Below are 24,928 nucleotides of genomic sequence, written 5' to 3'. Positions count from 1 at the left end.
AAAATAATAGACTTTTAAAACAGACTGGTAAGCAGCGCCTGCCAGGGGCGCTGCTTACAACAGGAGTTCATCCGCACACATCTTTATCCCAAAGGAACCCCCCACCCACCCCAAAATCGGTCCCGAACGACACACCTCAGTGTTCTAGTACACTGTAGTACAGCTAAGCTTCCCTGGCTAGACAGAGTTCATGCGTTGGACGGTGTCAGGGTCAAGTACCCGCCGCGTGGCTCAGTGGCTGGGGCGCTTAGCTGCTGAGGACGAGGACGCGGGTTCGATTCCCGGCCGCGGCGGCCGCTTTTCTGATGGAGGCCAAATGCAAAAACGCCCGTGTGTACGAGATTTCGGCGCACGTTAAATATTCCCAGGTGGTCAATATTAATCCGGAGCCCTCCACTACGGCGCGCCTCATCGCCTGTGTTGCGTCGGTTTCCCTACAATCAATCAATCAACGTTGCCAGGGTCAAGTTCCAAAGGCGGCCTTCACAAGCAAAGCGATAAATTCCCGATCCGAAAGGGACTAAGACAGGGAGATACCATCTCGACGGAACTATTCACAGTATGTCTAAAGGATAAATTCAGAAAGCTTGACAGGAAAAACACAGTATTAAGGATAAACGGGGAATACATGAGCCATTTTAGGTTTGCGGACGACATAGTCTTGCTGAGTGAGACTGCCGAACACATGGGAATAACGCTTGAGGAACTGCAAATGAAAGCGCGGCCGTGGGGTTGAAAATAAATATGAATAAATCTAAAGTAATGAGGAATAAGCATGCAAAGCAAGTCGTCTTCAGCTTAGGAAACGAACAAGTTCAGGAATAGAACTAACTCGGACAGATGGTTAGGGCTGACCCCAACCACGAGAGAGAAATCCGGAGAAGAGTAGGTATGGGTTTGGGATCACTCGGCAAGCATTCCAGAATAATGAAAAGTAAGCTACTCTGTCACTCAAAATAAAAATACAGAACCAATGCATACTGCCGGTTATGACATACAGAGCCGAGACTTGGCGGCTTACTAAACAGCTAGAAAGCAAGCTTAGGTCGGTTCAACGGTCCATGGAAGGAATAATGATATGATTAACACTTAGGGACAGGAAACGAGCTCTCGAGTATATAGATGATATCATAGTTGAAGTAAAGAAAAAGAAACGGAATTGGGCTGGCCATGTAGTGAGACGAACGGATGACCGGTGGACAATTACGGTAACGGAGTGGATACCAACAGATGGGTCCAGAAGAAGGAAAAGGGCAGTAACACGATAAAGGCGGGAAATAGGTGAATTCGGTGGCCAACAGTGACTCGAGCGGCACAGGACAGGAGTGGTTGGAAATTATACTGGGTGAGGCCTTCACCCTGCAGTGGACCTGAGTACGCTGTTGTTGTTAAAGATGGTGGTGGTGGTGATGATGATGGTGATGATGATGTTGATAATTGCTTGCTTACTTTATTGATTGATTGATTGATTGATTGATTGATTGATTGATTGATTGATTGATTGATTGATTGATTGATTGATTGATTGATTGATTGATTGAATGAATGAATGACTGAATGAATGAATGAATGAATGAATGAATGAATGATTGATTGATTGATTGACGGCAAAAATACAGTTTCGGGCTGTCGGACCCAGAAAGTTCATTTTTTGAAAATACTCCTTTCATCAACACGCAGTAGTAGGCACCATGACACAGTTTTAAATTGTTTAAATCGTCTATCATAACTGTGCAGTTGAAGGGCCAATATCAATTTTACAGCACGTTAAATATCAATGATAAAGTATCAGCTCCTGCATTTCAAAATGGCTTGATGTCTTTGAAGACCTCACTGTCCCGCCAGGCTCTCATCTCAGGCTGCAGACTGCCAAGAATTCTTGCAAATGCTGTATTCCTGCAGGCGTTAAGTGCTCGCTGCGGCAGAAGGAAGGCGGCGAGGAGCAAGAATTGCAGAGGGTATCAAAGAGGGAGTGAGGGAACATAAGAGGCAGAGGAGGGATAAGTATGGGTTAAAAAAGAGGGACAAAAAAAGAGATAAGTACGCGGTAACGTCGTTCCGAAGCGAGCGAGGAGACATTAGGGCATAAGGCCCGAGTCGTGTATCTTGGACGGCGCCCACCACTTCCTCGCCGTGCCTCCGCTCCCTGGTCTGGACGTGCGAGCTTTCTTTTTCGCGGGGCCCGATGTTTTCAGCTTTGGCGGCCGGGACAAGCGTGTGACGCTCGAGTGCGGCCTCACACTGCTGGGTCGGGAAAGGAAGCTCGGGGTGGCGCCTCGTCCCGGGGCGTAGGGAAAAAGGGCCATGGCCCGGGCGATCGGAAGAGCCTTCTCGTGCTGGCTGCGTCCTGCCCTAAACCTGATTACGCTGATTCGGTGGCGCAAGACGGACGGGTCCTGGACGGCGCGCACACTGAAAGCCGCCTTTGCGGTGGTGTCATTGTTTAGGGCTGCAAGTGCTGGGGCGACTATGTTCCCAATCCACCAGGAGCGGCGCAAGGGGCTGTGGTACGTGTATACAGTGCGGACACTAATCGTTATATATCATTCGTTCTTAAGTGCACATTTTTCTCTAAACCTTGTGCTTGAGGAAAAGTAGTGTCACATCAAAATGATACCTGGGCTTCACTTGCTGCGATTATTCTTGGCCACCGCATGGGGTGTAGTATATTTACTCGCGTAATGATCGCACCCCTTGTCGTCAAAATACGATTTTTTTTTTATTTCCCGCGCAGTGAACGCACATTGAACTTGCCGCAGAAATATGTTGTATGGGTGCCAAGTCTAGCTGATGATGGTCGTGCTTACCTCTGTTTCCTCCCCTTTCAAAGCGGACATGGCTACGTTACCGCCGCAGACTTTCCGATATTCGAGATATGGGCAAGCATGCGTTCAATGTTGCTGAGGAAGAAACTCTCACTGAAGGCACCTAATGTACTCACAAGACAAAGAAAAAAAGCGCGCTCAGCTTTCTGCGTCGGCCCCCATGCTTGTTTTGATGCCCTGCACTATGACAGCGGCAGGCAGTTATTGGTCGACCTATTGTTACCTCGCAGCAGACTCGTCCCGGCGCATTCCATAATTCATGAAAACACTGCATTTTGCGTCACTTTGCAAAGCGGCTGGCGGCGGTGTGCGAAGTTTTTATTATGTTTTTATTTATCATTTTTATTGTGTTCATGAGCATTATTGTAAAAATTTTGACGCGCAATTTGCTTGCGTTTTTTGTGCTCAAAAGTTTTTAGCAAAAAATTCATCCCGCATAAAGCACGCACCCTGAAATTGGCATAAAATTTTTTTGAAAAAAATGTGCGATCATTACGCGAGGAAATACGTATAACCTTATTTCAAATTAGACAGAGCCGCAGATACCCTCCCCACCCCCTCCCCCCATTTTGGATGTTTTTCTTTCATTGTAAACAGTGGAAAGAAAACATCAAGCAGCTCAACGACAATTTTATTGTGAGGACCGCTGTATTTGTGCAACCTTGGGAAGTAACAACTTGTGTCAGACCTAGGAGCCATTGGAAATTTAGTGATATAAGTGACGCAGAGTGTTCAAAACGAGCACATTGGATTAGAGAACGAGCTCGAGTACAAGGCACCCTGGCTGAGAGGGGGAGAAAGGAGGGCTGGCAGTGTTAAGCGAACGTGCGGTACTATCGTGACAAATTGGAATACCAACAACAGAAAGCGTTGCTATGGTCCCTAGAATATTTCCAGGGACCATAGCGTGGCTTTCGGTACATGCCGCGCATTCTGGCGACGAGCCACGAATGCGCAGTACGAACAAGTTACGAGAGTTTGTGACCAACCTTGACATGGAAATACCATCGTATTTCAATCGTTTGTTGGGCGCTCTGTACGAAATAAAAAAAATAAAGGAATGCAACTGCGTGCGTCGTTTTCACTCATCGCAGCAACAAAGTTAGATAACGCTTACGTGAGCGGGCGCCGAACGCGGTGGGAAGACAAGCCAAAACGCTCACACTCCGAACGACGGCGTTTCCATATCAAGGTTGGCCGCGCACTCTCGTAACTTGTTCACACTGCACATGCGCGGCCCGTCGCCGGGATGCGCGGGATGTACCGAAGGCGACGCGCTCCGTTGTTCGTGTTTCAATTCATCAGACTATAGCACACCGCCCTGGGAACGGAACGACTGCGAACGGACGGGGTGGGAAGTATAAGGGAAAAAATTCCCGCGCCTTCCCGCGAGGGGAACACGAGTAAATGCAGAGCATTGGGGGTCGTTGGGTCGTAGTTGCGTTGGTGTTGGTTTGGGGTAGAGAGAGGAGAGTAAAGTCGCGTTAGGATGGAGCGAGCGTCAAACAAGGAAGGAAGGAGCAACGCAGTGACTGAAGCAGGAGCGACCGCTAGCCGCTTTATATTTGCAGCGCGCGCAGTAGAAGGAGAGCAGTACGGGGGAGAGCGCGCATGCGCAAGCAGCGCGCGCCCTTCTACGCCCCACCGCGCTGCTATCACGCACCTGTTACGCCGAGACCGCGACGGAGCGAACGGCCTGACTACGACGCATGCGCGCGCCAGCTGCTGCTGAGAGAAAGGAGGGAAGGAGGAGAGGCGCACCTGCTGCGGACGCGGAGCTGTGGACGCCGTCCGACGCAGGAAGAGACGAGGCTAAGAAATGCTCAGCATTTAAAAGAAAACGATGGTGAGTGAGCAGGCTAAAAATGGGACAAAGAATGAAGATGAACGGAAAGTTTGGCTAGTTGGTAGGTGTTCATCTTGGTGGAAAACAAAAGCGCTAAAAAAAAAAAACAGGGACGAAGGCAGACGTGCTGTCTGCGTCTTCCTTCGTCCCTGTTTTTTGAGCGCTTCTGTTTTCCACCAAGATGGACAAAGAATGAATTTGGACGAAGCAGGGTAGGAGCAGCTGTATGTCTTTGGGAGAGGCCTTCGCTGTGCAGTGTACGTCAACAGGGCGATGATGATGATGATAATGATGGTGATTAGTACCGAAATATAGCTATAGCTATCCCTGCAGCCATGGCTTTGCATTGGACGTAAAACAGGCTTATATTGATAATAGTAATGACGATGACAGTTAAATAAATCCACTGAATTAATGGGTGTTGTTTGTAGGTCTAACGACAACATATTGCGCTATGGTGAAAATTTATTCTTTGTGCCTTCGTTATGGCGAAGTTAAACTATTCCAGATATAGTTGCTTCATTAACAACAGAAGTATGAAATAGCCTCATTATAAAATTATACCAAAGCAAGGCCTTACGTCTAACGCTCGGGAGAGATTAGGCGACGGAAACAGGTCACTCTGTGATTAAAACACGATCAGAAGATCTTCCATACCACCGCAGTGCCCATACGCCAGAATAGGCGCGCCCACAATAGGCGGCCAAAATTAACGCCCTTTAATGAAGAAGTACAAAGAAAAAGAAAAAAAGAACAGTGGGCGGCTGCCGAGCTTTCTTGGCCGCTGGCTGGCTAGCGTGATCGGTCAGCCGAACCGCGGCGGCAGCCGAACCCGACACGTTCGTCCACTTCATTAATTTTTAATTTTCTCCTTAGCGAAGAAATCGTCCTCCCCCATCTGACGTCAAAAAAGTTTCTCGGCGCATCGACGGACGCGCCCCATTGTTTTGGGTTAAAGCAGAGCTCGGCTGGCACAGAGAGGCGCTCATTATCTCCCGTCGCCTTCTTCCCCCCTCCCCCACTCGCCGGACCAGCGAGTACTGCTGCCGCTGCCCAAGCAGCAGTCAATAGCTTCCCCACCACCGCCGCAGCTCGCGATCGCGCGCACGCGCAAACACCGAACGTACTCGCTCAATCGGCTTCGCCACTATGCTTCGAGTTCTTGCGGGGAACACTCTTTTCTGTTGGGGCATAACAGCCGCGCTAACGGCGAACAATTTTTCTCCTCCTTCCCCCTCCTCTCTCTTTCCTCCTCCCTTTCTCGACTTTCAACCCTCACCTGCTTGCTGCCGGAAGCCACTTAACTGATCCTCTTCCCTCAGACCACCAGCCCGATCTCTCCGCTTCGCGAGAGAGCCGGCCGGTCTCGGGCGCCCCTTTTTCTTTCGAGTCACCGGAGCGAGCGGAATCGATAAATTATTCCTTAATTGCAATCACACGCACACCACACCGAGAGCCTCGCACAAGGCGCTTCGTTCGCCCTTCGTCCCCCGGCGGGGCCTTTCTACCAAGGCCTCGGCGGCCCGACGGAGTCAATCTGGCGCGAAAATCCGAAACTTTTTCATATCCTCCTCTCCCGCTCCTAGGCGCGCTTTTGGTCCGCGAGTTTCATCGCTCTTCTATCTCCTCCGCCGGGTGTGATAGCTTTTGCTCCTTTTTTCTCGCCAGTTATCAACCCGTTTATTTAGACTTGTTGGGGCCGGGTACGTTTTTATTCAACTTTGCTCTTAGCTTCACTTGGGGAAACTTTGGTCCGCAACCCGCGCACCATATCGTGCAGGCGGGCGTGAAGTGCGCTTCTTCATTATCCGAGCCTGTCGTCTCTGCGGTGTCTTAGTCTTTGCATCGCACCCTCCTTCGGTATAGTTTTGTTTTCTTGCACGAACCATAATTGAACTTTTGGCTTTCTAGGCGCGACTACGGGTCTCCACTGCAGCCGCTACTCTCTTCACCGTGTCTTTTCATCACTGTGTGAAACCTTTTTCTTTTCTTGCTATACGTCTACAGGCACACACCACGGTTAACTTCAATCTATGGTGAAGGCGTTCTATATACTGATTTCGGGGCTGTTCATAAAGTATTCAGAACGAAGTTAAGCAGGCTGTACAGCATGCATGAGCTTGTACAGCGCTATATACACTCGAAGCACTTTCGGGGAAGTGATTTGGCGCGTTAAGAAAAAGCGCTGTGCTCAATAAGAGCAGTCAGAAGAAAATCTCAATAATTTTCCTTTTTTTCTTGCTCTCATGCATAAAGCGAGTCCCCGTGCTGTGACAAGATGACCAATTAAGAACTAGGCAGTTATATCTGCGCACTCATTTTCCAGCTATTTATATATCTCTTGGACATCAACTCTGGTGGGCTGGTGCATCCTGCCGCAACGTAATGCAGGGAATTAGGCACGCGGTGATACCCACAGATCAGCACCATACTATGATCTGTTTACGTCATAGGGAATGCCTCTGAACAAGCCTGTGAATACACCGCAGTGAACTAATTGATTGATTGTGGGGTTAACGCGCCGACGCAACGCAGGCGATGAGGCGCGCCGTAGTGGAGGGCTCCGGATTAATTTTGACCACCTGGGGATCTTTATCGTGCGCCGAAATCACCGCAGTGAACTAACGTCTTTGGCTAGGGGGCTGGACAAACTTGCTATAGTTGTTCAAAATAATTTATTTTCACCCAGTCGGTCACCTAAAAGTAAAAAACATCCGTTAAATGCGCAAAATTATTCTTAGGTACTTTTAATAAACGAACATCACGGATAAGCAATGGATGAATTAATCGATTAAAGCATGTCCATTAATCGGGTAAATTTTAATCGACACCCAGACCTGTCAAATACATTTATTTTTGGCTTTTCTCCTCGAAGAATATTTCAGTATGGCGTGCTGCATAACGATCTAGAGATAAGGCTGAATCGTTTCTTAATATGAGCGCCTTGATGGTGGCACAGTCATTGATTAAACTTGCTCTTTGGTATATTACTTTTATTTGGGGCGTGAACGTGTTATTCGTGGAGCTAGCACACTGTGAAAATTTCATTTTGTAGTCATTTTAGACTGGATTGCAGCTTCGATAAGCGAGATAAGTGTTAATGTTAAAGAGATAATACCGTTTAGGTAGAAAAGGCGAGATGACAGAATGCCTGGCTTGGTGCGTCACGTTATGAGGAAGATGACGGCATGTTCCCACCAATTAGCGAAAAGTAACGGAGGCAAAGCGATATTACGAAACCACAAGCACCAATTTGAACAGGAATGCTGGTCGAATGAACTTTGCATACAAACAGCTGAGCCAGTGTTATTGACTTGCGAGAAGAAAACAAAAACATCGTTTCGTTTTCGCTTGATAACTTGGTCACGAACGTCTTAATCGTTTGTCATTCAAACAAGAAATGCATTTAGTTATAGCGTGGTACACAACAATGAAATCAATTAGCAATGACAGCCGAGATCGATTCCACACGCAAATAATGAAACATTGAAGAGAAACACTCCCATCGCCGTAGTAAACGCAAAAACGATTACTCCACGACCGGCTGTGTTTTCAACGGTCACTACGTGTCAGGGGTCTCACGACTTTTACTCTAAGGTGACTGCGAGGTTAGAAGAGAAATTGTCTTGAGTGAGAAAAATTAACAAAAGGGCTCCGGCAGAACGAATGTGCGTCTGCAGGAAGAAAGCGGAAAAGAAAAAAGAAAAGAACTCATGGTCGCTCTGATTCGCTGCAGCGAAAAGCGTAAAGCAGTGCGGGACAGCGTAACGCCTGAAGTGACGACCGCTAAGATAATGTACTTATTCACGGGGGCAAAAGCTTTATTACACGTTAATCGCGCAGATCGCCAATTCCTTGCCGCTTTTGCTTTGCTTAGTTATTTATTTTTTGTGGAAATGTTGCCCCGAAAAGCGGCATCTAGTCGGCCCAGCGCAGGCGTGCAGCCGTTTATCCCTACACCGCAGCGCGGGAACAGTTACGCTCGTGCAGTTTCAATTAACGACGCTGTCAGTGTACCGATCGTTGTAATAACCTGTCGTAGAAAGCACGAGACAAGGCAGCTCCGCCAAAAAGGAACCAAATGCATGCCCTGCGGCCTAACGTCGTGACCGGCTCTCGGAACTGCGCTGCCCGAGCTTTCTGTCTTGCTTTGTCGACCTCTTAACGGCCCCTGCGCTCCCTGGTCGAACGAAATCAGTGCTTTAGCACGACTGCAGTCAATGACGGGTCGACCCATATCTCACGACTAATGAAGAGCGCACACTTGCTCAACCTACCAGGAGAAAAAACGAGCGGTTTCGTTCAAACCGAGGCGGATCACTATTTTGTCCTCGTTTGATAAAACCTTCGACCATGCCGATTTATTGAAGCTCTTTCACTTAACGCGGTGTCAGTGTTGTCTTGCACGTACGAATAACCCCATACGAAAAAAGATGTAAAGAAAAGACACGAATAATTTTGTGGTAGATGGTGGTTGGCACCTCTCAGCACCTCAGCACCTCTCGATGGGAAAGGTGTCGAAAAAGGGGCCATAAAAAAAAAAACCGCGGAAACAGGCCCACTATTCGCGTACGACTCATTTCGTCCAGGGAGCCTGAAACACCTAGTTTTACGGAAACGCTCTATAGGCCCGTCATATACACTCCCCCCCTCTTCCAGTTTTGTGTCTTCCACATTTTTTTCTTTTCTCTGTGAGCTCGTCGTTCCGGAAGGCGTAGTTTAGGCTGGAGGTTGTTGGTCTGAGTGGGGATGGTTGCCGGTGTTCCACGGAGTTTAATTGAACTATAACGCTCTTCTTTATGCGGGATAATTGTTACACAGGCATGGTACTTTTGACGCCGCCTTAGACGTAATTGTAAGCCATTTGAAGCCCCCCAGCTGACTCAGCTGCCTACGCCGCCTCGTATAATGTGCAGCGTGATACTCATAAGAATAAAAAAAAAAAATGACAGACGGTTGGAACATCGTGCGAAAGCCCCATACACTTCTGGTTATAAGGCGTCATCGAATATGCCACCGCGAATGTGCTCTTTTGTAGGCAATGAACGGAAAATGTTCGGAAGTCTGCTTCCCTTCAATGCACAGAGAAGACAAATCACCTTGATCAGGGTGGTAATTGATAGGCCAATGACGGCACACAGCCGAAAAATTTGACTGGAAAGATGGGGTCTTCGCTGTGACATTGCGCAATGCAAGCGTGACGATTTTCACAACGCGATGTAACAATGCAGATCCATATTTCGAGTCAAATTATACGTCGGGCCTCTTTACTTGCCAGTTTTGTTCCCGCGGACGCCGCAATCGGTCATTCAAATGCACCGTGGCAAAGCAGTTACACGGACATTCTTTAGAGTGTCGTAACACCTTGCTAGCACGCAGGATACGCTCGCAGATTTCTTTTGTTCGACCTAGCTTCCTTGGACTTAAGCTACGAGTGATTGATTGATTGATTGATTGAGTGAGTGAGTGAGTGAGTGAGTGAGTGAGTGAGTGAGTGAGTGAGTGAGTGAGTGAGTGAGTGAGTGAGTGAGTGAGTGAGTGAGTGAGTGAGTGGTTGGTTGATCGATCGATAGATCGATTGATTAATTGAGTGATTGAGTGAACTTACACGGTATAAAACTTGTACTCTAATAGTACGGTATTTGCTGGCGTGAGTAAATTGACTGTTGCCCTTCATCCCCCGAAACAACATGAATACTTGCAAATTCAGTGTTTGTCTCCACGCGTTTTATTTTTACCACCACCGCAATCACCAGGGGTTTCCCCAGGCATCGAATCAAGGGGGGGTGTCTCAATGGCTCTGGGGGGGGGGGGGGGGGGTTCATAAACTAGAAAAGTTGTTTTTTTATCCCACTAGTTAAATAATAGACGTCTGTTAACCAAACGCTCATCCCCGTGACGAATCGATATGTTATTTATTTCCAGTTCTTATAATTAAACTTGCACACGTCTTACTTGACGCAGCGTGAAAGCAGCGCTAATCATCCAGGGTCCATAAAAACAAAAGCAATTGAAGACCGGGCACATGGTACTAGGCCAAATAAAGACGCTAAAAAAATCTTCGAATAGCGAAAGCGTGAAATTTTATTTATACATTTACAGAAACACAAGGCGTTTTTTATTGCGAATGAAAGAACCAAGCAATAAATTCCAAAATAAAAATTGGAGAAGTACGCATTTTTGAAGAATAGAACTTCATAACGCCGCTCCTTATTTACAACCGTCTAGGCTTCTTGCTGTAGCACTGCACCGCTTTTGCGATGAAATTATTAAAAACATGTCGGTCAACGTCAATAGCATCTCGCGCATCGGGTACCTCCGGACCTTCGATAGTTATGCTCATCAGCTCATTCACATGGTTGGGAAGAAGACGGCTTCTTTCTGATGACAAAACCCTGTTGAGGGCCGAAAACGAGCGCTCAACAGTGGCTGTTGTGATCGGCAGCAGCAGGAGATGGCAGAAGACGTCTCGCCGGCTAGGGAAGAGCAAGCTCGGGGGGGCGCACTTTTGTTTATTTTGCCCGAGGCTACTGCCAAGAATAGCAGACGGGCAGCCCGCCCATGCGCAGATCGATACTGAAAAGGTCCATACAAGGACTGACAAGAGTGAAATTTGGGGATTCAAGGGGGGGTGTCCAGAAAAACTAGGGGGGGTCTACACACCCCCTAGGGGGGGTGTAGGGAAACCACTGGCAATCACAAAAGACGTGCGAGCTTGATTTGCCCGCCGTCAACGGCGATGGCCATACAGCGCTGTCGCCTAGATCTGCTGAGCCCCACGTTGCATCTATCTCGATTCGTCGCCAACGCCTTTCTTCGCGGAGCCTACATAAGTTCCCTTGCACTTCCGCTACGACAACGCCAACTGCGAGCTTGTTTGTTGCGGACGGGCGGTGGCACAAGGCGGCGACACACTCATTTCGGGAAACCCGTCTTCAGACAGGCAGCTTCCACAGTAAAATTTTACACAGAAATCACCTCGACAGGGCTGGTTACAAGAGAAGGTAGGCCAGAAAAGGGATTTGAGAAAGCAGCGTTAGACGTTCATAGACATGCCCAACCCAGGAGAGACGTAAAGAATTCGCACTGGGCGTCCTCCTAAGCTGGACAAATAAGAGCGCGAAAACACCGGCCACTGACGAAGAATACGTACACGTCCGGCAAAACAACTCGAAGCAAGAGCGCCAGAACAGCGCCCCGCGGGGGAGAGTGGGGAACAAGCAAAGCCGGTGGAATCAATCTGGTCGGCCATTTAGAGGTGAACATAAATCTCTGACCTGCCACAGCACACGGCACGCTTTGGCGATTCGACGGGGCCTGCAGCGAGACCAGGCGGGACGCTTCCCCCTTTCCTCGGTGCGCCACTTGGGGGCGCCAGCGCGTTCTCACCTTCCGGGAGCAGCGATTCTTGTCAGGGCCCCATAAGCGCCGACAATGACGTATGGCCTCCCCGTCGCCTTGCGTTCCTGTGTCAAAAGCCAGGGCTGCAGAAAAGAAAAAAAGGGGAAACGGAAGTTGTTGCGGTCCCAGCGTTCCAATTGGCGGAACAACGTGGCTTGAATACGTTGCTGCAGAAACAAGGTATGTGGCTGCCGTAAACCGGAACTAAACACACGATCCTTGGTGGTCCAACAGAGCAGCTCAGCAGACTTTGGCGGCGTTAAGAGGTACGTTGTGGGGCACAACTGAAAGGAAGACTTTACTGGCGAAGATAAGCGTAAATTACATACATACAAAGTGGATTCTTCTTACACTTCCACAACACACCTCTTGCGGCTCTTCTGCAGCGATGCGAGTGATGGAGGTGTTCAGTGTATTACAAGCTTATTGCAGAAGCAACTATTATTCTAACGAGTCCCAACAACTGTTTTCAAACAGTTCGTGTGAACATCAATAGACACATCATGTGACTTCTGGCCTAGTACTCAAGAAAGAGAGCGATTTGTTCTGAAAATTATGATGACCTTGTCATTATAGTAAAATATCAGTTACTAGGGGCCTAATAAAGCACAGTACCGCGTTGTATTCGTTAAAATATCATAAAGTATAGCTTTTCAACTCTACAAAAACTGGATGAGGGTCAGGCCCTTACACGAGCGTTGAAGAAATTTGTTCCAACATGCGTGCAAGACCCATAATATACTGTCTCCCTTATATCTATTTTAGGCCTAGTACTTAATCACCGCTCTCCGTGTACAAAGGGTCAGCTGTGAAAATATTGACTGCGTCGTAAAATGGGATTTCGCTGGGCCTTAACTCACAATTTGGGAGCATGCACTTCCCGTATCTCTTCGTGCTACCCTTCCCTCGCGTTGCCCCTTCAATACTATTGATTCTTTCCTTACCCTTCTTCCTCATCGCATCACCCTCCCCCCGGTCTCCATCCCCTTTTCCCGAACCTCTATCACTGCTATTCTCCCCTCCCCAAATATTCTCCTTTGCTCCCATCCTCCCACCTTCACTTTCCTTCCTCTTACGCCCTCCCCTTCCCTTCTGGGGAATTCTTTCCCTTCTCAGTTCTATTCCCTCATCCTCTCTTGTCGTCCGTATTCCTCCTCACCCACTCTCCCTCGCATATCTCCTCTCCTGTCATATCATTTTTCATTTAATTTACCTCACCGTCACCCACTCTCTTTACCCTCCGCCCTCTGTCCCTCACAACTCTCATATTTCACATGTACCAATTCCAACTCCCCCTTCACTGAATGGCAGGCTTAGCGCAAATATGGCGAGGATGGTGACGAGGTGAGACAGACACCAAGAGAGAAGCGCCTGTCTCGTCTCGTCACCGTCCTCGTCTTCTTTGCGCTAAGGCTCCCATTCAGTACGAACCAACTCGCCCAACAACATGTTTTATTGCATTACTGCTCCACCGTCTATTAAGAGCGAATGCTCTTTATAAGCGACCCCAAACCATCCACCGCCGGCGTCGGCGGCGGCGTCCGCAGTGCTCTTTAAAGAAAAAACAGCATCCGGCGCCAGGTTTCGATCCGAGGACTTTGCGGGCCGCAGCGCGACGCGCTACCGACCAAGCCACAGACGCGACGGTGATATCAGTGTTAGACGCGCCTTATATCTTTAACGCATTCAAACTACGTCGTCAGCGGCGTGCGTTGGCGACTCAGCGGCGTTATAGCGGCTTGATAACTGCGTGGTGTACACGTGATACTACAAACCCGATGGAAGAGATGGAAGAGAAGGCGGCGAGGGGGTGGGCTGCGGGGGCCGAGCGCAAGCGCCGCAAGCGGGCCGACAACCGTGCATTCGCACTTTCACATTCTCCCCCTCGGGGAAATGCGGGGTAATTTTTTTCCCCATTCCCCAATCCCTTGTTTCCTCCCAATCTCGTCTCTCCCTCTCTTTTTCTATGCCACTCTTCAGCCTCCCCTCCCGTTACTCTCCTCTTCCACCCCCTCTCTCTCTCTCTCTCTCTCTCTCTCTCTCTCTCTCTCTCTCTCTCTCTCTCTCTCTCTCTCTCTCTCTCTCTCTCTCTCTCTCTCTCTCTCTCTCTCTCTCTCTCTCTCTCTCTCTCTCTCTCTCTTATTCTACTCCCCATAGCCCATCACCCTTTCCCTTCCTCTTCCCTTCCTCCTCGTATTTCCCCGTTCCAACCAATCCTACTCCTTTTTTCCCATTTACAACTCACTTCAGCCGTCACACTTCCTCCTCCAAGTCCCTTTAGCTATTTTTCCTACGCATTCCTCCGCCTTCTTCTTCTTCTTCTTCTTCTTCTTCTTCTTCTTCTTCTTCTTCTTCTTCTTCTTCGTCTTCTTCGTCTTCGTCTTCTTCTTCACTTTCTCCCTCTTTCTATCCCAATTTCACTCACTCATCTAGCCCCTCTTTTTGGGTGTGCTTGGGAGTGCGTGTCGGAGGGGCTTAATTTATTACGAATTAATAATAAATGGTTCTCCGTTATACTTCCCCGTGTCGTTGGTTAGGGGCCTAACTAACACAAGAATGGAAGTCAACGCAGCGGAACTTCGTCAGCCGCGTCACCCGTGCGGCGGAGCTCACTTACTGTATCGGAGGGTATTGCATCTTTTCTTCTCAAGACAAAATGTTTCACCAGCTAACCAACAAATCCACGCACTCCCGCATACCATTCAATGATCGCATTCCTTTAAAGGCAGATTTCGGGAGCGATTTCTCTCACTTTTCCGACGTGAACAACAAACCGAGGAACCCACCGCCAGGTTCCAGAGCAAGCCGCGTAAGCACTCGGCGACCGGTGTAGCCTGCCTTATCGACTACTTCTCGGCTTATTGTCGGGGCGGTGTTCACAGTGTTCGTTAAGCCATCAGCCCGGCGTAAGCGGGCCGTGATGAGCTGGGATTACGCGGTGCGTTATGACAAGCAGTCGCCGTCCACACCGCGAGCGAAACAAGAATGCGACGGCCAAATCCGCGCTCCTGTGTTCTTTCCCCTTCGCCTTCCACCTTGCGATCTTTGTGTACAAGCTCTGTCGCGCATTGCCCCCAACTTGGTCTTCGCTTCGGCATGTTTTTTTTTTTTTTTTCTGGTTTCGCCTACTTCGCTCCCCTCCTGGGTGCTCGCCGATATAGGTGGTCCACGTCGGCGCGGCGGCTCACACGTCCTTCGCTGCATGATTCATGGTCAGTCGTCGGCCGACAGCGCGTTCGGCCCCGATCGGATGAGCAGCGCGGCTGACCGTGGCATGCGCCCAAGCCCCGGGCTTTGTACCATAAATCCCCGTCCCGTGACTCCGCCGGGTAGCCGGGCGCTTAGCGTGCCCTTCTCTCGTCGCGACGAACGGCGGAGACCCTTGCGGTTCGCACACCAATGACGGCCGATGGCTGATGTGGGTCGGCGTCATCGTACCGGTCGGGGTTGGAGGCCCAGGTCTTAGCCCGGACGCGTCGACGTCCAAACGGATGCGACGTGTCAAGCTAGTCGCCCCCTTCGCCTCTGAGCGCGCCTTTTTTTTTATCTCACTTGCTGTGGGCTCGTTGCTCGTTGGCTGCGTGTCAGCTTAGGACCCACGCAGAAGCTGAAGATTATCGCGTCCATTGTAACAGCTGAACGACTGGCTAATCTGTTGTCGTGCACCGAGTTTTGTACGACGACGTTTTTGATAAAGTGCGTTCACGTTTGTTCTATGAGTGCGGCTATATTGTTAGGCTTTATAGTACAGTTAAACCTGGATATAACGAAGTTGACAAAAATGGACATTTTTTCGTTGCATCCAGGTTTTCGTTACATGCAGGTTTCGAGCTAAAGCTGGCGTGAATGAGAATGAGTGAGGCTGAACTCACCCTGGTTCAAGGATACATTCCACACTGAAAAACTGCTACTACACGGCCCCCGAATTCACAAACGTAACTAAGTATCACTTTTTCTTTTTGGTACTATTCGGTGCCTTAACGCGTTTCAAGAACCAAACTTATGCTGAAAGGGCACCTTTTCGTGAACTCGGTGCTCTTTTCTGCACTCAGAATTGTTTAGGTGGTGCTAGCTGGGACACTGTACCGGCCGGTGACGTTCTTCTTTCTCGCCGGCGGAGACGGCATTCAAAATTGCAAGCTTGTCTTGAAAAGGCAAATCTTTTAGTTTTCAGGCAGCAGAACTCATCACCCACGAACCCATACCACAGATATAAGTGGAGACGACACGACGACAGGCAGGCCAAGCACCTAATGTGTACCGCACTCACACGTGGAAACACATGGTAGATTGCGGTGCGGGAGAAATTCGCTAAATTAGCGCATTTCGCCAGCCGATCTTTCAGGAAAAGGGCAAGAACCATTGACTCATCCGCGTAGCGAATTCGTTACATTCAGGTTAACTGTCGCAACTCCTTCGTTACATAGAGGTCGCAAGCTCATGGGCTTCAATGAAGATGAAAACGGGGAATTGAAAAACTTAAATCCAGGAATTCGTTACATAGAGGTTCTTTACATCCAGGTTTAACGATAAAACTCCCTAATTTAGTTTTCTGGTGATACACAGACGAGTTGGATGGCACAATATCAGTCAAGATCACACATGAGCTCTTTCAGATGAGATTACGAGAGCTTGAATAAACAGACCAATTCACTTTGGGTGAGACCAAATGAGTTCAAATGCGGTGCGGCGAGTTTGGACCAGGTTAAAGAACATTGAATAAGATTACACTACATTAGATTAATCTGTACCTGGGTTAGTTTTTACGCCGGCAACATGCATTACGTCTGCAACCAAAATTTATAGCGATGACAACTTTTTTATGTATTTTTTATTTATTCAAGGAAATACTGCGGACGGTTTTTCACCATCCTAGCAGGAGAGGGTTACATCAGCTTCTTAACACAGAGGTCAAAACTAGAAGACGTCGGAGCATGCACGCAGTCGGAAGGCAGTGAATTCCAGTCGTCAATGGTTCGTAGAAAAAAAGAGTACTTGAACGTGTTGTTTTTAGGAGCGTATGGTCTTACAGTTTTTGAATGATTTAACCTTGCTGAGCGCTGGGGAGGTGGCAGAATATACAATTCTGTATTTAAACCGGATTCGTTGTTGTACAGTTTATAATAGAAGGTTACCCTTGCAATTCTTCGCCTACATTCGAGTGGTTCCAGGCCACATTCATTTAACATTTCAGAAACGGAGGAGAGGCGCCTAAAATCTGAAAAAATAAACCGTGCGCTTAGCCGCTGAATCCTTCCCACTTTATCTATGTCAATGGGTCCCACGCAAGAGATGCGTATTCCAGCACTGGTCGAACTAGGGTTTTATAGGCTGCAAGTTTCACTTTCCAATCGAATGATCCCAACTTCCTTCTTAAGAAGCATAGCTTCTTGTATGCCTTGGCGCAAACGTTGTCGATATGAGCGTCTAACAACTCTAACAGTCTGAGTATTCCAAGAAGCGAACGAAGCAAACTGTCCCGTCTGATAACGAATTCGGCCACATGAGAACCCGCTTACGGTTGAAAGCGGAGAATGGAACAGAGCGCTGAATTCTCTCTGGGCTTCCTTGGGGCGCTGCTTCGCTGCCTGCGTTACAACACCGCTCAGTGCTGCACCTCGGATATGGAATAAATATATAGTGTTACGTCATCCTCGCTAATTTTTTTTCCTGTTGTCTTTGTTCGCCCTCTGTTTAAACTAGATTATACGTTAGAGACTATGGTGCTAGATAAATATCTCAGTTTCATTTTATTATGGCTATGAAATTATACAATTTGTCAGGCGAAAGTGATGCCAGCAGCACCTCCGTATACAAGTGGTGAGAAAGAGCAAGTCCTGACGTGATGGAGCCCAAAATAACGGCGCATAGTCACTCATTTGGAGTGGCCAAGAACAGGAGTATATAACGTTGCCACGACCGTAGAGTGCCGCACTCTTCGAGGCTACGCCTTGTAGCATTCTGCTTGACCCGCAGCTGCTTGGTGCAGCTAGAGCACGCACTGATCTGGCGGCAGTCGGCACAGCAATTCTTTGGTGGTGGCAAAATCAACAGCGACTGCATTTTCACTGGTTCCTAATCTCTTGCTCCTACATATCTCAAATTCTGCAATATGTTGGGATTCTTTCTAACGACAGGTGCCTTAACATGACCTCGTTCGAAGACCTTGTTATTGACTACGTAGCGTCCATGGCAAGATTAAAAAGTGCTGCTGAGCACAAGAACGCGGGTTCGATTCCCGGCCGCGGCGGCCGCTTTTCTGATGGAGGCGAAAAGCAAAAACGCCCGTGTGTTCAAGATTTCGGTGCACGTTAAAGATCTCCAGGTGGTCAAAATTAATCCGGAGCCCTCCACTACGGCGTGCCTCTTCGCCTGAGTCGCGACAGCGCGGTAAACCCTACAATCAATCAATCAATCAATCAATCAATCAATCAATCAATCAATCAATCAATCAATCAATCAATCAATCAATCAATCAATCAATCAATCAATCAATCAATCAATCAATCAATCAATCAATCAATCAATCAAGAAGGCAGAACGATTTGTTTTAGTCACCTCATGTTAAACGCAGGACTTCGATTTCATATTCATTTCTTACTGACTTATCCTTCTATCTACCACAACTTTTGATGCTGATTATCTTTCAACGCTTTGAACAAAGCACCTCACTCATGGTTAAAAACAGAGAGCACGACAAAACACAATGATTACGCTTATTGCAGCCTCCCAAAATTTTATTTGGGCTGCGCCTTTGTTTTTTCCGCTAACACGATATTTAGTTTTACTTCGTTCATATATTTGTTCACTTACGCCCTTTCTGTTCCTCCAATATCACTGCCGCCAGAGCCAGTAGGTTTTAAGATTTCAGAGGTGGTTCCGGTACGTGTCCTGCTTTCTGTAATACCCTTATTTACGCCCTCCTCGTCTAACTTTTTTCTTCTCTTGAGCCCACGGTTTAAAACGTGCCTCTGGGCGGATTGTTCATTGACAACAACTGGCCGTCCTGTCCACACCACTCACGCCACTCCCCGCCTTCCTTTGTTGTCCTTTTTTCTGTTCTAGAGAGCTAAAGCAACGCGAATAAGGTGGAGTTTTTCCTACTCTCTCTCTCTTTCTCTTTGGAAGGAGACATGCAACCCCACGAACCCAGCCTGCAGACGATAGCACACTTGCCTGCTAGCTTGCTCGAAGAAAAACAAGTGAATAAAAATCTCGAACGCTTCGAATTCAGCCACTTGAAAATTCAGTGCGCCTTCGGCGTCCCTGGCGCACGCTGGCTGTGAAAAAGTAAACACGCTTAGGGCGTTGCGCGGAAAGCAGCCTCAGTCGGGGCGGTCCGGACCCCGTCGGCCATGTTTTGCACGTGAAGGACCCATGGGCACCCCGTCGTTCGTTAGTGGGGACCTTAGTTACTGCAATTTCCTTGCGTTATTTTTGTTTCATTTTCTATTCGAAATTTATCTTTATCTTCAAAATTTAACCCGCTTTTGATTATTTGGCTGCAGCTTTAAGCGTGCGTCGATGGTTCTGGCTGTGGCATTCGACACGTGTAGTGTCTATAAACCAGGACGTACTCGGCTTTGTTTTTATATTCTGAATTGTCTCTTTACTATTCCTTGCTTTCTTTCTTTTCCTAATGAGAGGCGAGAGAGGGGTGCCTAGGCCTTATTTTTTGCTCTACACGAGCTACTTTTTACCGCAGCTGTATGCCTTATAACGAGTTTTGGGAAAGAGGTTATATGCCATTCAGTCAACCCAGCACATGATCCTCCTTGTTAGAGGTGCCGAAGGAATTCTCATTACACTCCTTCGAGAGATATAGTTAATCACATTCGTCATTCCGAAGCCAGAGAAATAATTCCAGCTTTCGGGATGTGAGCGGCAGAATGTAAATAGCACAAATGATAAAAGAATTGTTAAATGAGAAGCTCAAAAAGGCAAAATTTTGCTTCACTCAAGAAATCACTTTTTAAGCCGGGTAACCTCAAACTGCTCGAGCTCTGGATTCGCCCAAACAATTGGCAGTATACCCCTGTTAATTCCAAACCAACCCAAACAAATAATGCCTCCACATTTTGCTCCTTGTAACGTTACTCCCTTACAAATTCAATGTAGCATCCCTCGAATTGGCCCCAAGAAGGCAATGCCCCATACTGAAATACTGATTGATTTGATTGTGGGGTTTAACGCGCCGGCGCAACGCAGGCGATGAGGCGCGCCGTAGTGAAGGGCTCCGGATTAATTTCGACCACCTGGGGATCTTTAACGTGCGCCGAAATCTCGTACACACGGGCGTTTTTGCTTTTCGCCTCCATCAGAAAAGCGGCCGCCGCGGCCGGGAATCGAACCCGCGACCTTGTGCTCAGCAGCGCAACGCCTTAGCCACTGAGCCACCGCGGCGGGTCATACTGAAATACTACATATCGTGCTCGAATACATGTATAAAATGCATTCGGCTAGAACTCACATATTTACGGATGGATCGTCATCCCCTCAAAGCTCTTCATCTGGAATGTACGTGCCACTTACGGGTGACATTTTTTCATTTCGTCTGGAGCGACCAACCTCATCTACAGCGGCTGAGCTCTATGCCCTTAAAGAAGCAATTGTTTACATTCTACGCCATGAGCCGCATCAGCGGAGCATCTTTGCAGACTCCAAGGCAGCTCTGCAAGTTTTGTCAAGGAGGAGCAGGTCTTCCCCCCCCCCCCCCCCCCCCCCCATACCGCAGCTTCCGATGTCTCCTACCTTCACCACCTCGCTTGCATTGCTGGACACAATATAAAATGGCAATGGATACCTGGCCACTGTGGTATTATTGGAAATCAAAAAGCCGATGAAGCGGCTCGTATGTCCTTAACCACAGGAAATACCGTAAAGTGTTCTTTACAAAAACAGAGGCTTCTACCATGGCGCATCGCTTTGCAGTAACTGAAAGAAACCCACTATGGTGCAACGAACCGAATAACCAAGTCTTTTTGCACGCGACTGACCCTGAATTGAAATCAAGACTTCCAGGACAGCTCCGTCGTAGGCTAGAGACATTATATCATCGCATACGACTGAACTCGGCTTACACCAACAGTTACCTTTTTCGCCTCGGAATGACGACCAACCCGTACTGCGATGTCTGTTCTGTAGAAACCGTTGAACATAGTTTATTAGAATGTGTGGCCTACTTGGACCCAAAATCCCGTTGTTTAAGATATTGAACGCCTAGATCAAAGACCGGTGACTCTGAAGACTATCCTAGGGCCATGGACTAGCTCCTCAAAGCAGCGTCAGGTTTTAAAAAGTTTGTTTTCTTATTTGAAGGACAATGGTCACATTTTAAAATTGTGAATTCTGGGACACCATCTGAAAAATAGTCCGTCAAGCACGTCAAGCCACGCCAGTGTTCTCCTTTCTTTCTTTCTTTCTACCCACCTCTTTCTGGGGCCTGTTTTCCCTACATCCACGACCCCTAGCAGAGAAGCATGCAGGCGATTGCAAACCCCGGCAAAACTCTGGTTTTTCAAAAAAGAGCCTTCTTTCTCTCTCTAGAGCCTATGACGTATTATGGACAGCTGTGCAATAGGCTGAGGCCGGCAAAAGCAAAAGCAAGCTAGTCAGGGCTTATAAGCTCGGAGGACGAGCTATTCACGCGTAAATTTAGTGCACATTCTTTTTGCAGCAGTAAAAATGGCGGGAAAAAAAGGAAAGTTGCGAACGAACATGTAAACTAGAAGCACCAGTCCGTACGGCGCGCACTTTGACGGCCAAAGCTGCACAGGCGTCGAGCCCGTTGGGCTCGTCTGACACGACCCTGACCAACTGGCATAAGCGACATCGCTACTTACGTAACACTCTTTGTCGAGCATACCAAAATTTTCACGAATGATTACTTTCAACCATAGCGGAAGTAAGCCAAGTACAATGCGGCCTGAAACAGAGCATGTGTGGACAGCGGCCTCTTGGCATTATCGTGGCGCCGTCTCTGAAAGGACACGGGGAAAAAATTGACCGCGTATCTGCTCCTTTCGTTGCAAATGCCGACGAAAGAAGATAGTCTACTGACGCCCCTGGCAAGTAAATGCTTCACTTTTGTTCCCGCCCACCTCTGATGTTGTTTCTCTCCCGTCTAGTTCCTCCAAAGATAATACGCTGGTGGTTTGCTCAAGCCAATTTAAATTTGCCGCGTTCCACTGCTCCACGTCGGGTGCCTCGATGCCGCCGCTGCCGTACGGAGGAGACGCGCGTGAATCAATATACCCTACTACAACGTTTATAGAGTCACGTTGCCCTACTGTACCACGAGTTTTCCAAGCGGAGCGTGGAACCTATCTAGTGGAACCTTTCGTTGCTGTTGGCGTTTGATTTTTTTAATGCCGCCAGGTATACAGCGCGGGCAACAACAGGCGACGGTTTTCTTCAGTTGGTGTAGTATTTTATTTGCTATCGGAAAAGCCAACTATCCGTGAATTTTTTTAATAAAGGAAGACTACAGATAAAACTCATGTATTTATTTTCTGTCTTATATTTGCGTAATATCTGGTTCTTGCTCAAAAATGTTAAAAGGTAGGAACATTAACACCGGACTTAGACTTTTAGATTTGGGTATGGGTATAGTTTTTGTTTCACTTTGGCCGGGTGGCTGAATCGAGTCACAGACAGACAGACAGACAGACAGACAGACAGACAGACAGACAGACAGACAGACAGACAGACAGACAGACAGACAGACAGACAGACAGACAGACAGACAGACAGACAGACAGACAGACAGACAGACAGACAGACAGACAGACAGACAGACAGACAGACAGACAGACAGACAGACCAAAATTTCTGCGTTTATAAGTAGCCCAAGGAAGGCTATCGTCTTTAAAAGACGTTTCGCCGTCCGCAGCAGCTCTGTAGCATTTTCCCTGGATACGTCATCGCTGGAGTAACGAAATACACGATTTAGCGGGATAAGAATTTTGGTTTAAAATGATTAATTTCTCAGTGAATAAAGCATCGTTTGTTGCCGGACAAGCGTAGGGGCACTTTGAAACATCAACTCTTTCGAATACAACAAACTTGTATTTTGTCTGCATGGCACCTTTAAATGATTATAAAGACATTTCAAGGGTGTCCACGAGTAAATGACTGCAGTTTGTACATTAAAACGCGGTTCTCGAACGAGTAAACTTCCATCTTAAAGATAAATATTCCTAGAACAAAAGCGAAATTGTTTCACCTACGTCGAAACATATCGGTGCTAAGCTATCTTGTTTTCAATGAAGCAAAAATTGGTAGGGTTTCAAGTTTTATAATTCTAGGCGTCATATTTTCGAAACACGCGTCACGGTCATCATCATCATCATCATCATCATCATCATCATCATCGTCGTCGTCGTCGTCGTCGTCGTCGTCATCACCACCACCACCACCAGCCTATCTACGCCCACTGCAAGGAAAAGGCCTCTCCCATTTTTCTCCAATTACCTCGGTCCTGTGCCAATTGTGACCAATTTATCCCCGCAAACTTCTTGATCTCATCTTCCCATCTAACTTTCTGCCGCCCCCTGCAACGCTTGCCTTCTCTAGGAATCCACTCTGTTACCCTTAATGACCAGCGGTTATCTTGCCTTCGCATTACATGCCCTGCCCACGTCCATTTCTTCTTCTTAATCTCTACTAATATGTCCTTAACACGTGTTTGTTCCCTGACCCACTTTGCTCTCTTCTTGTCCCTTAATGTTACACCTATCATCTTCCGCTCCATTGCCCGCTGAGTCGTTCTAAATTTAAGTTGAACCCTCTTAGTGAGCCTCCAAGTTTCTGCCCCGTAGGTGAGTACCGGTAAGATGCAGCTGTCATACACTTTCTTCTTCAGCGACAATGGTAGTCTGCTATTCATTATCTGAGAATGTCTGCCATATGCACCCCACCCCATTCTGATCCTTCTAATTATGTCTGTCTCATGGTTGGGATCTGGGGTCACAACTTGGCCTCAGTAGATATATTCGCTTACCACTTCCACTGCCTCGCCACCGATCTCAAACCGCTGTGCTGTCCCGAGGTTATTGATCATGGTTTTCTGCATATTAATTTTCAGGCCCACGATTCTACTCTGTTCGTCCAGTGCGGAAAGCATGCTTCGCAATTCGTCCCCCGAGTTACTTAGCAAGGCAACGTCATCAGCAAATCTGAGGTTACTGAGGTATTCTCCATTAACCCTTGCTCCCACCTGTTCCCAATCCAACGTTCTGAATACTTCTTGTAAACATGCTGTGAATAACATTGGAGAGATTGTGTCTCCTTGTCTGACACCCTTCCTTATAGGTATTTTACTGCTCTCCTTATGGAGGATGATGGTAGCTGTCGACCCATTGTAGATATCCTCTAGTTTTCTGACATAATGCTCATCTACCCCCTGGTTCCGTAATGCCTGAATGACTGCTAGGGTATAGCCGCGTCACGGTATAGCCATGTTAATTATGTAATCTCAAACTGTCTGGTGTTACCTGAGTTATTCGCCGTCACTGGCCTTCCCAAAACTATTTCATTATTCTCTGTTTCCTTCCTGGCTAAACTATACTCCTCTTGTTTGGTCAAATAACCGCGTATAAAAATATACAAAAGCTTCTATTCCTTCAGAAAAAAGCTGTGAAATGATTAAATAAAGCTTCTTATCTCTCCCACACAAAAGAAATCTTCATAACTGACAACTTTATAGTTGTTATAAATAAAGATAGCAATGTATCATCGTTGACCGGTCTTACGAGAACGTCACCCATTTGGCATACTCGTCGGCCCGAAGAAGAAAACTCACGAAATGTCGGACACCCCTTTGTCGCTCATTTGGGATTCAGCAGCGGCGAACTCG

General features: G+C 47.7%; 1 protein-coding gene across 1 annotated transcript in view; it reads right to left on the bottom strand.

Annotated features, from left to right (window-relative positions):
• Mat1 (CDK-activating kinase assembly factor) overlaps nt 1-12,134 on the bottom strand; it is a 78,967-nt gene extending 66,833 nt beyond the window's left edge. The window contains exon 1 of the mRNA XM_077700735.1: nt 12,061-12,134. The gene's annotated coding sequence lies outside the window, so the exon portion shown is untranslated. The remainder of the gene's footprint in view (nt 1-12,060) is intronic.
• Nucleotides 12,135-24,928: the final 12,794 nt, after the last annotated feature.

This window comes from Haemaphysalis longicornis, unplaced genomic scaffold (genome assembly GCF_048455015.1).
Source record: "Haemaphysalis longicornis isolate Haplotype H1 unplaced genomic scaffold, Haemaphysalis longicornis Haplotype H1 scaffold_2, whole genome shotgun sequence".
Lineage (NCBI taxonomy): Eukaryota > Metazoa > Arthropoda > Arachnida > Ixodida > Ixodidae > Haemaphysalis > Haemaphysalis longicornis.
This window is presented reverse-complemented; position numbering and strand designations above follow the sequence as displayed.